A 14028-nucleotide genomic window follows, 5' to 3' on the forward strand; every position below is an offset into this window, starting at 1 on the left:
AAATCAGTTGCTACTTCTCAAAATTTTATTTAACCAACTCGATTACAGGCAGAAGTCATCAGATTTTTTTTTTTTTTTTCAAGATTCTTGTATTCTTGTTAGTTGACAGTTTTGTTGTTACTTACATGTAGGCATTAGAGAATGTTAACTGTCCCTAACGTGGTGCAGCATTAAAGATAAGAGAATGGCGCGATGAAATATTTAGATAAAAAATAACGAAGATAAACCTGTCATTTTAGGCAAAGACCGTGGTCGTCCAGGGGTCTCATTTAGAGTAGGGTACCCGTAGTAGGAACAGTGGTGTTCCTCCTGCAGGACGGCTCCCCCTCTCCTCATATCAGCTACCTCATTGGCACTTGTTGATTGGTATGGTCTAGGCTCTGCGGTAGGTAGGGCTTTCCTCGGCACTCATCCTTGTCTCTGCAACTGCCCTTTTGGCTCCGTTCACTGACCCTTTCTTTCCCCGCTTCCCTTTGCGCCTCTTAATATTCTAACTGAAGAGCTGAGTGGTCACTAGGAAATTCTCGGAGCCTGTCTTTGACAGTCAAACAGTTAAAAGTTTTGCTTTTCTCCTATTTGGTTCAGATATTTCCATATTTTCTAGTTCTGTTTTGGAAAACGAAAGTTTTATTTTTCTTCTTTTTAACGTTATCAGTAGGATATTTATTTATTTATTTATTAATTCATCAATATTTCAATGTATTTTTTCTACCTTAGATGAGTTTTCCTATAATTATTTAGTCCATAAAATATCCATACCAGTTAGATAAATTAACAGATGGAAATATGACCTTGTTGATCCAAAGCCTAACCTAAAGTATATTGAAAGTATCCATTTTGAGCTTCTTAATGCAGTTGATTGTTTGGGGGAACTGGCGCAGTGATACTGTTGACGCTTTGAAACTTTTCCTGTAATGACCAAATTGTGTCGTCAGTTGCGAAACTTTGCCTACGAAATTACCGAAGTTAACAGAATTATGAGAGTAAAATGTGACCAGTGACTACACAGCTCCATACTATCAATTTAATACCCACTTCAATACCAAGCTTAAGTAAAAGTGCAAAAAAAAAAGCAGAGTAAAAAGGATGCTGCTTGCACAGGGAAAAACAACGGAATTTCACGTTTTAATATCAGTGATTATGAGAATCAGAAAAACTTTAAATTTATCTGAGTCTCCTTGTAGGTCCCATAATGCCTTATACTGCATTCTCATCCATCAAAAATAAGAATTCGGGTCCCATATCTGTATAGGGTTTTATGAGTACATTAAATTCCTGAGGCGGTTTGCCGTGTTTTTATACTCATTTATTACACGCTTTTATTAACTTGACTTCTGTGCCTGTCTGTTTGTTTGGGTCAAAACTTGTGACTATTTTCGACCTGATCCCTTCGTCCGATGGACTTGAAATTTTGCATGGTTACTCAATCCGTGGTCATTAGGTCAACAGTGACCTCTCCTGAACCCTACAGTGATCTCGCCCAGTGTCTCAGGATTTGTATGAAGTGAATAGACTATTCGGATTTTTCATGTCTTTTTAACTCGGGAGAATGAGTTAATAACTTTACGGGTTTTTCAAACTTTTCTTGGCTCGACAGGATTCGCGTTCAATTTCGTTAGCTACCATCATAAATTGGTTACAGTGTCTTTCAAAACTAAAAAGTGTAAAATAGAAAAATAAAAGAAAAAACTTAAAACACGCTTTTATTAAAATGCACTAAATGATTTTTTAAGACACACCAGGATTTTCTTATAATTAATCATGTCTCCAAAAATAAAAGCGAGGAAGGAAATGCTACAAGAAGAGAAATTTGTTTTTGTATTTCTTGTAACATTTCCTTCCATGTTTGCTGCCCACACTTTTATTTTTGGGGACGATATTAATTGTAAAAAAATCCTGGAATCTCAGAAAATAATTTTTACTGTTTAGTGCATTTTAATAAAAACGTGTTTATTTTATTTTATTTTATTTTATTTTCTTTATTATCGCTTTCGACCCCTCACTGTAGTATAATTGGAGCATGAGAATGTAGGTCAGAAGCATCAACCACACAGCGGTACCAACAGTTTACCCTGGCCACTTCCTGGAAACACTCGAGAAGGATAAACCCTCCGGTAGCTGTGCATTGTTTTACCCCCTGAGTGACCATAGACATTAAGACAAGAGGCTCCAGACTTGAAGATCCATTTCCCGTGCCTCTCTCCTCAAGACATTCAACAGATGGTTGGAGCACTTTCGGTAAGCGAAATCCTACGCTCCGGCGAGTTGGTATGAATAATATTCAGGTATTATGGCCCCTTTTATAGTAACATGAGTGTGTGAATAATGTGCTGGTTTCGTTTTTATGTCCAGGAGAGAGAGAGAGAGAGAGAGAGAGAGAGAGAGAGAGAGAGAGAGAAGGTATGTCGTTTTCTTAGCAATCATATTTGGTTCCTTTTTCGTGGCAGTGATTATCGTAAAAGCTGTTTGCACTATAAAAATGACAAAAAGTAACTTGAACATTTCTCGTATTGTACAGATGTTTTATATATATATATATATATATATATATATATATATATATATATATATATATATATATATATATATATATATATATATATATGTATGTGTGTGTGTGTTTGTGTGTTAAAAGTCAATGAGGGAAACAAAGAATTTTCCGTCACTATATTTCTGCCAATTCAAATTAGGTTTCACCAAGGTGTATTGCCAGAAATATTGTGGCTTTTTAAAATATCATTGTTTCCTTTACTTTATGTTGATATATATGTATATATATGTATGTGTGTCTGTATGCGTGTGTCTGTGTGTGTGGTGTGTACTATTGTGGGTTTTGTGTGGTGTGTGTGTGTGTGGCGGTGGGTGTGTGTGTGGGTGTGTGTGTGTGTGTATGTTTTCCTCTTTTTTTATATCTTGTTCGTCAATCTCTTGTTGTCTTAAGTATATAACTTTTTGTCATGTCTGTATGTGTGGGTGGGGGTGGGTGGGGGCTGGGTGGGTGTGGTGTGTATGTTATGTGATTCGGGTGTATCTGACTTTTATATACTGATTCCTATCTTTCTCAAATAATTTAGGGAAAATGAAGTACATACCATGAGAGGTAGCCATAATACAATTGAAACACTCTTATAATCGGTAGTTTGTGTCGTGACTGCAGTTACGAATATTCAATGTCAGCAGAGATGACCAGGCACTTTTGTTGGGTTAAGTATTTTGTTTTCTCTTTAATTATTGGCATATAAGATCATCTGATTGTCTGTCCGCTTCCTTCTTTTATATATACTTACAGACAGGCAGTTTATCAGCTGAAGACATGTGAAATACAAGCAAGGTCTTAGCACTCTGTCTTTTCCTTTTAAACATTTCCTGTGGTTTCAGCAGCTATCTAAAACACTTGTATAGTTTGATGTTTAATCATACATATAGATTAAAAATCTTAATGTCAACTCCGGTTCATGTTTAATCCGGTTCTTAAATATGACGTTAAATATTAATTAATATCATGAAGAAACTGTCGTTTTGATAAATACATTATATTGAGAAGCTCCTCAAGAATGTGAAATCATTGAAAACGGAAGAGAATCATGAAAAAGCTTATAATCTTTTCTCCTGTCAGGATGTATATAATTAAAGTATGACCTATACATATTATTAAAGTAAATTATATGACATTAGAATAATGATCCACTTGCTTTTATTCCTTTTTTTCACCGAATTTGCACATTACTGCATATCTATCATACATTTTTAGCCTTCTACGGTAACTCCTCGTTCTTTTGGTACTGCTCATGTTCCTGCCTGTGATGTTTTAGAGGTAGATCATGCTTCAGGACGCAATGCCTTACTCTGGAGAGAGAGAGAGAGAGAGAGAGAGAGAGAGAGAGAGAGAGAGAGAGAGAGAGAGAGAGAGAGAGAAGTCCTGTTTCCAGCACACCGGAATCGCAGAATTTCACTGACAGGAAATCAGTACAGGAAGCCCAGAGAGGTGTCATCAGGTGGATGCAGTAATTGGCTTTATTGAAGGAACAGGAGCATCTCGCTCTCTGCCGCTCTCTGCCCAGTCGAAGTTGTTTTATATCTTCCTGACAGTTTGACATCTTTAAGGATGGACAGATGCTAGAAGTCAGTGAAAGGACAATTGCAAGTGGAGAGATAACTGGGTTGTGAATGGGGTGTGTGGTAGTACGTGTTCACGAATGATAAAGTGGTCATTATGGATAGTGAAGAGAAATTGCAGAGATCACTGAAAGAATTGTTGGCTTAAGGGAGCAATTTAATATTAAGCATGAGGAAAAATAAATGGGAACCAGGAAGCGGGAGTAATAGATATAAATGTGGATGGTGGAAGAGGGGGAGCTGATAATCAGTAAAAAAAAATAATAATTAGGAAAATGGTAATCATGACTAAGGAAGGCTGATTTTATTGAATAAATTGATGAATATTATTAAGAAGAAATGCTGATCACATTGAAGTAATCCTGTTGAGGATGTGCAAAGGCCCACTTCAGTGAAGGAAAGGTTGACGACACAAAAGTTGCTGTACGACTTTGAAAATGCTGATAGTGAAGATGAAATCATGATTTTCGTGAAGAAAAAGCTGGTTACGATGAAGACAGTAGTGCTGACCCTGACGAAGAAGATGCTAATAACGAGTAAGAAACAAATTTTGATTGAAGAAGTAGACTTTGGTGATGCAGTGCTAACTTTATGAAAAATTCTAATCGGAAAGAAGTGTAGAGTATCATGACGAATATATTATGTATTTAATTTTGATGGTAATGACAGAGACCTTAGGACTTTTAAAGAAATGTGATTGATAAAGTCTAACATCGGGGGTGTTGCTGAATGGTGACATATTAAGGCAAAACTATACTCTGTTTTTTTCCATCTGTGCACCCGCCTGTGGTGTTTGCGTATGGTAACACTGTGTCCCGGGCTTTAGATAGTTACGCTATGTGTAAGTTTTAGGTAAATAAAAGGATATCAGGGTGTATATTTGCAACTGAAAAGTGTTTTAATAATTTACTGTATGCGAATTACACCGTTAATATTCGAAATAGGATATTATAATTGTTGAAAGTAAGCTGAATGTAACTATCTAAAGCCCGGGACGCAGTGTTACCATACGCAAACACCACAGGCGGGGGACAGATGGAAAAAAACAGAGTATATTGTAGCTTTTAAAAGTGTCGTCTTCGGTCGCATCTTTGCGAAGAACGAAGAGCAAATGCGAAGGACAGGGGGAAGAAAAGTTCCTTTGCCTGATGATGTTGGACACTGGATGGAGAGGACACAGGCGACTAGAGGGGCTTTGAAAATTTAAGGGGAAGACGAAGAGCTGGTGGGAGGGGAAGGGAGCGTCGTTCATGGTATGGGCCCCTTGGGATGAGGACGTCGCCGGAGGTCGAGCAGTAATTACCACATTTGGCCTTAATGATGCAATTTACAGCGCGCGAATCACCACTTGAGTGCCAAGCCTCGTCACCTATGTCTCTCTCTGTCCTCTGCCAAGTGGAGACAAGAGGAAGATTTGTGACCTTTTGATTGGTGACATTTCTCTAGGGACTTCAATTTCTTTCTCTTTTCAATGGGTGTGGGTGTGTTTTTCCAGAAATGTAAAGCTGATAGTGCTTCCATTTTCGAATGACAATCGGATAAAGTAGTAGCATTTGTTTGTCTTTGTACCTATATATATATATATGTATATGTATATGTATATATATATATATATATATATATATATATATATATATATATATATATGTGTGTGTGTGTGTGTGTGTGTGTGCATATATATATATATATATATATATATATATATATATATATATATATATATATATATAGAGTGTGTGTGTGGAGTGTGTGCGCGTGTGTATACATATATATTTATGTGTGTATCTTTATATATATATATATATATATATATATATATATATATATATATATATATATGTGTGTGTGTGTGTGTGTGTGTGTGTAGATATTATATATATATATATATATATAATATATATATATAATATATATATATATATATATATATATAGAGTGTGTGTGTGTGTGTGTGTGTGATGTGTGGCGCGTGTGTATACATATATATTTTATGTGTCCATATATATATATATATATATATTTATCTAATATATATATAATATATATATATATATATATATGATATATATTATAATATATATATATATATATATATATTTAATACTAAAGTCAAATTTTTTTGTTTACATTCTCAGAGTAGTGACGGATTTCAAGTAGTGTTGATAACGTTCGATGGATGGCAGTGGTAGAGTTCTTCCCGGAATGGGAAGCTGACGTTTTGTAGTTGGCATGAGGTAATTGGCTGAAAATTAAAAGAAAAATATATTGATCTGTAAAAAAGATTTCTCTATAAATCTTTGGAAAAAGTCATTTTGCCCAAGTTTTATTAATTGCGTTGTTGACATCTGGGAGGTCCATAGGCATAATTATAGTAGCTTGGCTTTTGCCTTCAAGGGCGTGAGAAGCCTTATGTTGACCTTTGTATTCTATTGAGACACGTTGATGCTTTTAAGATCTGCTGATAGCTTGGCAATGAATAACCGTAATTGTCCACTGTTACCCCTTAAGATTAACAGATGATAACACACCCAGGTTTTAACGGAATGAAAAGCTCTCCTTTTGACCTGCCTCAACTATAGCTAAGTTTATTTTGTTATATAAGTTTAGACTCATTCAGCAATAGGAAATCGAATAGACAGTATGAAAGCCAATGACGAAAGAATAACTTGCAACAACTCCTTTCCATTTGCCGGCGTGAGATGGTTTAAAAAAAAATAGTGCACAAGTTATGAATGATTTCCATATGTATGACATGTGGATTCACGTGTGAGAAAAGTTTTTTTTTTTTCCAGGGTTAGTGATATCAAAATGATCTCAGGTATTTTACCTTTATTCTTCCGTCATTTAGAGACAGTCACCCTCGCAAAAACTGCCATAAGACCTCAAAGGATCACTGTTCAGAATGACGTAAAAGCCCGTGAGAAAGTGCTTCATATATTGGAATTTAAGTGCTCCTTTGCTTCATGATTTCATTCATATGGCTTCGTCTGAAACTATACCTACAGTTTTACTACCTTTGCTTTTTAATGAATGTATAGAATAGCTCACGTCATGATGTTATAAAAAGTAAATTTCACAAAGTTTTGCTAACTTTCTTGCAGTGCCACTGTATTTGATCATTGCAATCACTTACAAGCAATAATGATGAACGAACAATGGATTTAGAAACAGTATATATATATATATATATATATATATATATATATATATATATGTGTGTGTGTGTGTGTGTGTGTGTGTGTAGTGTGTGATGTATGTAGTATGTTTGGTTTGTTTGTATGTATGTAGTATGTATGTATGTATGTATGTATGTGTGCGTGTGTGTGTACAAACCATAGGAATAAGATGTTACTTTGATCGCAGATCTTATAGTTCAACGGCAAATGAGGCCCCGTTACATTCCCAGTGGTTCCTTACGAATGTGTTCCTTTGTATTATCACTCGTGCGTTTTATTTTCAATGAATGTGCCTACAGTTACAGATTGTTGCTGTTTTTTTTATATATCTCAGGGAAACTAGTCCAAGTCAAATTCTTTTTTCAGGATATTTGAGTTTGTTGTCAGGGACGCAAAGCACGTCAGTCATTTCGCTGCATTTTACTTCCAACAGTATCAGTATCATATCTCAGAAGATATATGAAAGATGGAGACGTCCATTATGAAGTAGTTTTTGTTATAAGAGAGGTGTCCTGGTTGGTTATATCGTGTGACGAGGATCGAACTGCTCATTTTTGTTGCTATGTTAGGGGACGTATCCATGGACACTTAAATTGCCTGGAGCTCTGATTTGGCGTCTCTCTCACTCTCTCTCTCTCTCTCTCTCTCTCTCTCTCTCTCTCAACACACACACACACACACACACACACACAGTATAATAAGAGTAATAACAGCAAACTTTATCCTCTCTTGTTAAATTCATATGATGAAAGTGAACAAACATCGTCAACTTACATATCATTGCAATCGAATGGGTATTTTTACGTCCCTATCCTCTGGGTGCTTAGAAAATTGTGCAATGATCGCCTCAATCCACAGTTAAAGCCCTAGATATATATTGAAGACATCGTGATTAGTGATCATTTCTTAAATCGACTTTTTCTTGATTTTGTTGTGCTGTGTGTATAGACACCACGGTCATAACCTCATTCATAAAATGAAGCTTAGTCATATATCATTGTCAGTGCATCGCAAAGCATGTAATTGCTCATTCTTACCTTCTGTCACAATGTCAGAAAACATGCCATTTAAGCTTTTTCTTACATTTTTATTTAGATTTTTCCTATGTAAGCTATGGTAAGTCTCAATTTTCACAAAACCTGTCACCTTCTATACAGTGCTCATTGTCATTATATACCTCAGATTTGAAATTTCAGCTTTATCGAAGCCAGGTGTGAGATATGTTTCTACTTCCTTGGCGCAGACCCAAACGGTGTAGTTTCCTAATTCGAAATTATATTCACACAAAATTAGTATCAGAGAAAAAAAGACATTACGTCTGTGTCTCGAGACGGAGGAATGGAATTGTTTACTCTTGATTAGGCGGAACACCAGAAGTTGGAATAAGCAGGAATATTGATTATATCGGACAGGGAAAGAGAAAGAAACCTGATTGAAAAACAATTCGGGAGTAAAGTTTGCCTCGAACTTCGGACGGAGATGTTGTTGGAGGGAAGGTGCTTTTATTGCATTACATCTGGGTTTATGCCAGTGAAAGGGGAGTGGGGAAGGAGGGGGGAGGGTGGGATGTGGGGTTGGCGGTTGGAAGACTTCGGTATTTCAGTTATGTTGATGTTATTAGAGGGTCAGTTTAGGATGGTGTTCATTCGAGTAAGGCAGTTCTTAGAAAGTTTGTGTAAGGCCTGTTCAGACAGAGATGTAAGTGTTGTTTTAATGTGCTGTACCCCCCTATCAGAACTATACGGTTTCAATGTTTCCTTATATATTTCCTTAGGTAGTTTTACATATTGTATTCAAGTATAACACTCGGTGGGTTATCCAGAGATTAGAGTTCTGTTACTTTGTCCCTCACCAGACTCGGTGCTTGCCTTATGATTGTGCCGTCAGCTTTTGCTATGGTTTGACCTTTTCCTTTTAAGAATGTTTTCCCAACTGAAATCCACATTGAACAACATTTGATTTCCCCATCAAGTAATAAGCAATTCAGAGTTGAATGATTCATGATCTTGCTCTGATACAGATTTTTTTGGGGGGAGGGGGGAGCGGGATGCGATAGCCTCAGCCTTTTAAAAGAGCAAAGATTATGGGAATCACGGGAAGCAAGACTCAGGAGAGAATTTGAGAGAATATCTGGAAAATAAAAATAATTGATAACTGGAGACTTTGATCCTAGATATTCGAAAGAAAATCTTGTGGAAAATTGATAACATTCGAGATTTTGATCACAAATGCTGCACATTTTCTATTTGGTAATGGAGACTCATTTGTGCGTGTAACTAAAGAAATAATTGCTGTATTTGAATAGCTATCAGTCAAACCTGACAAAGCCTTAACCTTTAAAGACTTTCTGCGGAATTCCCACTATTATTCAGTTATGCAAACTTACTTATACAGGCATTTATAAGTTTGAGTTTGAAAATAAATGCAAAACATTGTTCAAAATTCACTCCTGGTCGGTAGGAAGAGTTAAGGAAAAAACTGAACTTACAGCCGAAAGTTAAGAATAAGTAGTTATTGCCACATCATATCTAATTATTTTTATCAATATTACAGGAAGAAAGAAAGAAAGCAATCTATCTTCCGCCATGCATTTGAAAAAAAGGGCATAGGAAAAGAGGAAAACATCTGTGCATAATCCCGTCCCTCATCTCCTGATATCACACGTGGATGGGAAAAGTCAACTGACTTGGTCAGACGATAAGGAAAGCAGTTCAACGCACAGCGCCTCATTTCGAAGGTCATCGATCATTAACTAGCATACTAGCATAGTATTACGTATATATATAATATATATATATATATATATATATATATATATATATATATATATATATATATATATACATAGTCTATATATGGTATAACAAGGCACGAGAAAGAAGAAATAAGAATACCTTGTATTGAAGTCCATGACTCCGTGGCACTAGGCTGATATGTTTTCCAAGGTTAGCGGACAATTTACATGGTGTTCTTAAACTCCCTTGCAACTGCCTTGACCGTGAAGAAAGAAAAGTATTTAAATATGCAAAGAATACGTAATTCGCTATAATACTCTTCATGAATATTATTACACAGAATATTTAACGTAAATCTCAGTGGTAATTTTTACAAAGGCCAATAGTGGACTTATAGAACCCTGTGTACAGATATCACTTTGGTGAAAATAGTAGTCATTACATGTGCTGATAACCATGGTAATTTACACAAACATCTTTTAAATGTGTAAGTTTTTGGCAAAGTATCATAGTCAAATGAAAATTATAGATGAAAAATAGCAAATGGAAAATTCTTCAAATACGGTAATTACAATAGTGAAGTGACGTTATGCGTTTATGAGAAAGTTGCCAAACAGTGTGATCTTGTTGAATGGTTTTGGAAAATGTAGCAGAATTATTTAACGTACATTTTACCGACATCGACACGTGAACAGAACAGCAGCTTATGAAAACAGGAGAAATGGGGCTATTCACATTTTGAAGGCCAGGCTTCTGGTCTAAGCTGTTGCCAAAGGTGTCATGGTAATTTTTTTTTTAATTCTGTCATATTTCATGGTATTCTTTTATTTTCGTCTTATTTCCTTTCAGATAAAAGATTTCATCTTGCTAGATGGAAGAACCTTTGAATAATTCCAGCATTATTTTGATTTGGCTTCAATTAACTACTGTTTTCTGTATTGCCATCTCTCTTTTGGTTCGTACTCATGAATGATTTCATTGACACGTATGGGTGTATTGTTTGATTTATTATTTTATTTGTGGCTCATTTTAAGGCAGTATAAGCTATAAGATATTGGACTACTTATTGATTAAATACAGCATAATACACATGCTACATATATTATATTAGAGTAAATATGCATTAGACAAGGCTGTCAACTTATACATCCGGTTTTGTAAAGATGAATGGTTATTGAACAGTTTCATACAAATGAAGATTAAAAAGAACTTTAATGACACATTCATTTGTTTCAACTGCTGTCTTTCACACTTAAAACAGACAGTTTTGAGGGATCCACATATTTACCGTTTAACCTGCGTTGAGGAAACCCTGCTCTGGGAAACTGTACTCCAAACTCCCGGGTTATTTCCCTATGCAAACCTTATACTCACAACATTTCACAGACACCGACCCACGAAAGCTGAAAAGGGGCTTTTCGCATTTTGCATTCTGAAGGTCAGGGTACGAGTCTACTCCGCTGCTGAGTTTTCAGGTTTACCCGAAATGTTTTTGCCGTATTCCTGAGAAATTTCATTTGCCTCTCCTGTAACTTTATTCATTCTGCCTTATTTAAAGACTCAGTCTTCAGTGGTAAAGGGAATAATTAACCAGAGTCTTCGACAAGGATATGGCTTGTTTTAACGTCTCCTCCTCTCTCTCATCGCTCTCGCTCTATCTCTACTCTCTCTCTCTCTCTCTGGGTTGTGCTTGTTAGTGTTTGTTATGTATGTGCGCTAGTTTTGTTAAGATTTCATTATTGTTAATTTCTTAGAGCAACCTGCCGTCCTTCCATGAAACTGTCTGTTTTTTTAAAATAATTCTTACTTGACCGTGCGATGTAAGAAAAAAAAATCCTATATGTCTAAATTGATTGTCTGTATTAAACGGTTTGTGTATTTTACATTTTTTTTTTTTTTTTGTAGTGTAAACTGTTTTTCAGAATTATTATGAGAAGGCAATGTCAGCTGTCTTGCTCTTCTTCCATTTCCTTCCTCTTGTTCCTTCTTTTGGAAAATGATGACAACGTGCTTCGTTGTGTCATAGGGACCTCGGTGAAAGTGGCTGGCCCCGGGATGGAGGACGGCAAGTCTAAACTTAGAATTTATGAACCTTGAATTATCGTTTATTGCGCACACAAGTATACATGGATGGATGTTGTTTTTTTTTTTTTTTTTTTTATTATGTTAGTATTAGTAGAGAAAGCTAATATTAGTAGTACTTACTGTAGTGTTGTAATAAAGAAATATGGTGATTCATTGCTCATAATTTGAGGTAATTATCACGCTGAGTTTTTAACTTTATTGATTCATATTTTTCTTCATTTTTAATCATTGATCTCTTCTTTCTGTGTATCCAGTGATCTGTAACTTGTTCATAATGAACACCATAGTCTTTTGAAGCTTGAAATTCCAGCCAGCGGTCACTATAGGCTTGTTTCATATGAAGAGGGGTTATCTGATAATAATGATAATAATACTTATTTATACCGATAATTGAGAAGGATTCTCGGAAACCAACCAAAAGACAAGTGTATAAAATTCATTTCCCGTCTTTGTCGAAGGAAATTATTATATTGACGCCCAGATGACAAAAGGCAATTCAGTTAATCAAATCAGAACAATAGCAAGCACGGTGGTTCCATCTTTCTCCCGACGGATCCTACCGTGACGATTGCACTTGTGTATTGCACATCCCTGATGATCCCCTTCACGCCCATCGACACCGGAGGGGTTGTTGCGAGAAGCGCGTGACAGCCTCAGCAGGGAGACAGACAGACATTCAGCTTTGTAGGAGGGGAATGCTGATGACTCTGGTCATAAGGATAAAAGGATTCGCGCTCGATAATAGCGGGAGTCGTGTTCAGGGGTCAAATGACATTGTGCTATGAATCAGAACGAAGTGTGTGTGTGTGTGTGTGTGTCTGCGTGTTAACTGTCATCACTCAGTGTATTTTGGATAAGGGTTTTCCATGATTCATCACTTTATTTATTTAATTATTCATTTTCTTACCTGCATCCGGTTATCTCTCAGGCCTCATCACCTGGATTTGTTTGTGTCGAACGTTGGTTGCCAAAGTGATGTAAATGCGAATATAATATACTAGGAATGCAAGTGTGCGAGGTGTTTCACATTCTGTATTGGCTTACGCTGTGGGAATGCATAGCTGTGCTGAGGGAATTCGTTTGTAAAAGAAGATTCAGACTCCAGACATTTAACCTGTATGCTATATATAGAATATGCTATTTTATATGTCAGTGCATAGAGCATTCTTGTATAGTTATGCATGAGCACACACGCACTCCTATAGGATGGGCAGAGTGACTTAAGTTGGTGTGGGAATAAAATGTTTTAGAGGTAGGTACCAAAATGAGATCGCATATTCTGTGAAGTCATGGCAATTTATAAATGCGCAAACGCGTGTGTGTGTACATCAAATCATTTAAAGGTCTTGAAAGACTTGCAAAGGCAAGGCACAGGTCATTGCACTTGCGTACAGTATCGTAGAGACAGTAATACCCCAGCCTCCTCTCTACCCAGGTGGGCCCTGGGAGAATGAGCCACTGTCAATCGATGACCCGCAGGTAGACCTATGATCTCCCCCAACACCGCCTTTTTCCCTAGTTCGCATGTAAATATGTCTTAGGTGAGTGTGTGTTTGTGTGTGTGCGCAGGTTTTAAATTGTGTAAAAAAAAATATTTGATTATTTGTTTTTGCCTTAGTTCAACGCATTTTTCTTTCTTTGAACACAATCTGAAAGAGATTGGTTTGAGGACTTTCACTTCTGCTAATCAGTCCTAGATCTAGTAACTACCAAAAAAAAAAAACAGTCTGATGATTTCCGATGACCCTTAATGAAAACGATCAGAGATTATGTGAGCTTCGAGTTAACAAGATCAGTAGTTCGTTGCTCAAGGTTTACTTTTTGTGATGCAAATCGGACCTTCTTGATCAGCTTAGTGTATTTTAAGTAGATTTAACAGTTTATAATCTCTTAGGAGCTTCGAAACTCTCAAAGTT

Source organism: Macrobrachium nipponense, chromosome 13 (genome assembly GCF_015104395.2).
Source record: "Macrobrachium nipponense isolate FS-2020 chromosome 13, ASM1510439v2, whole genome shotgun sequence".
Lineage (NCBI taxonomy): Eukaryota > Metazoa > Arthropoda > Malacostraca > Decapoda > Palaemonidae > Macrobrachium > Macrobrachium nipponense.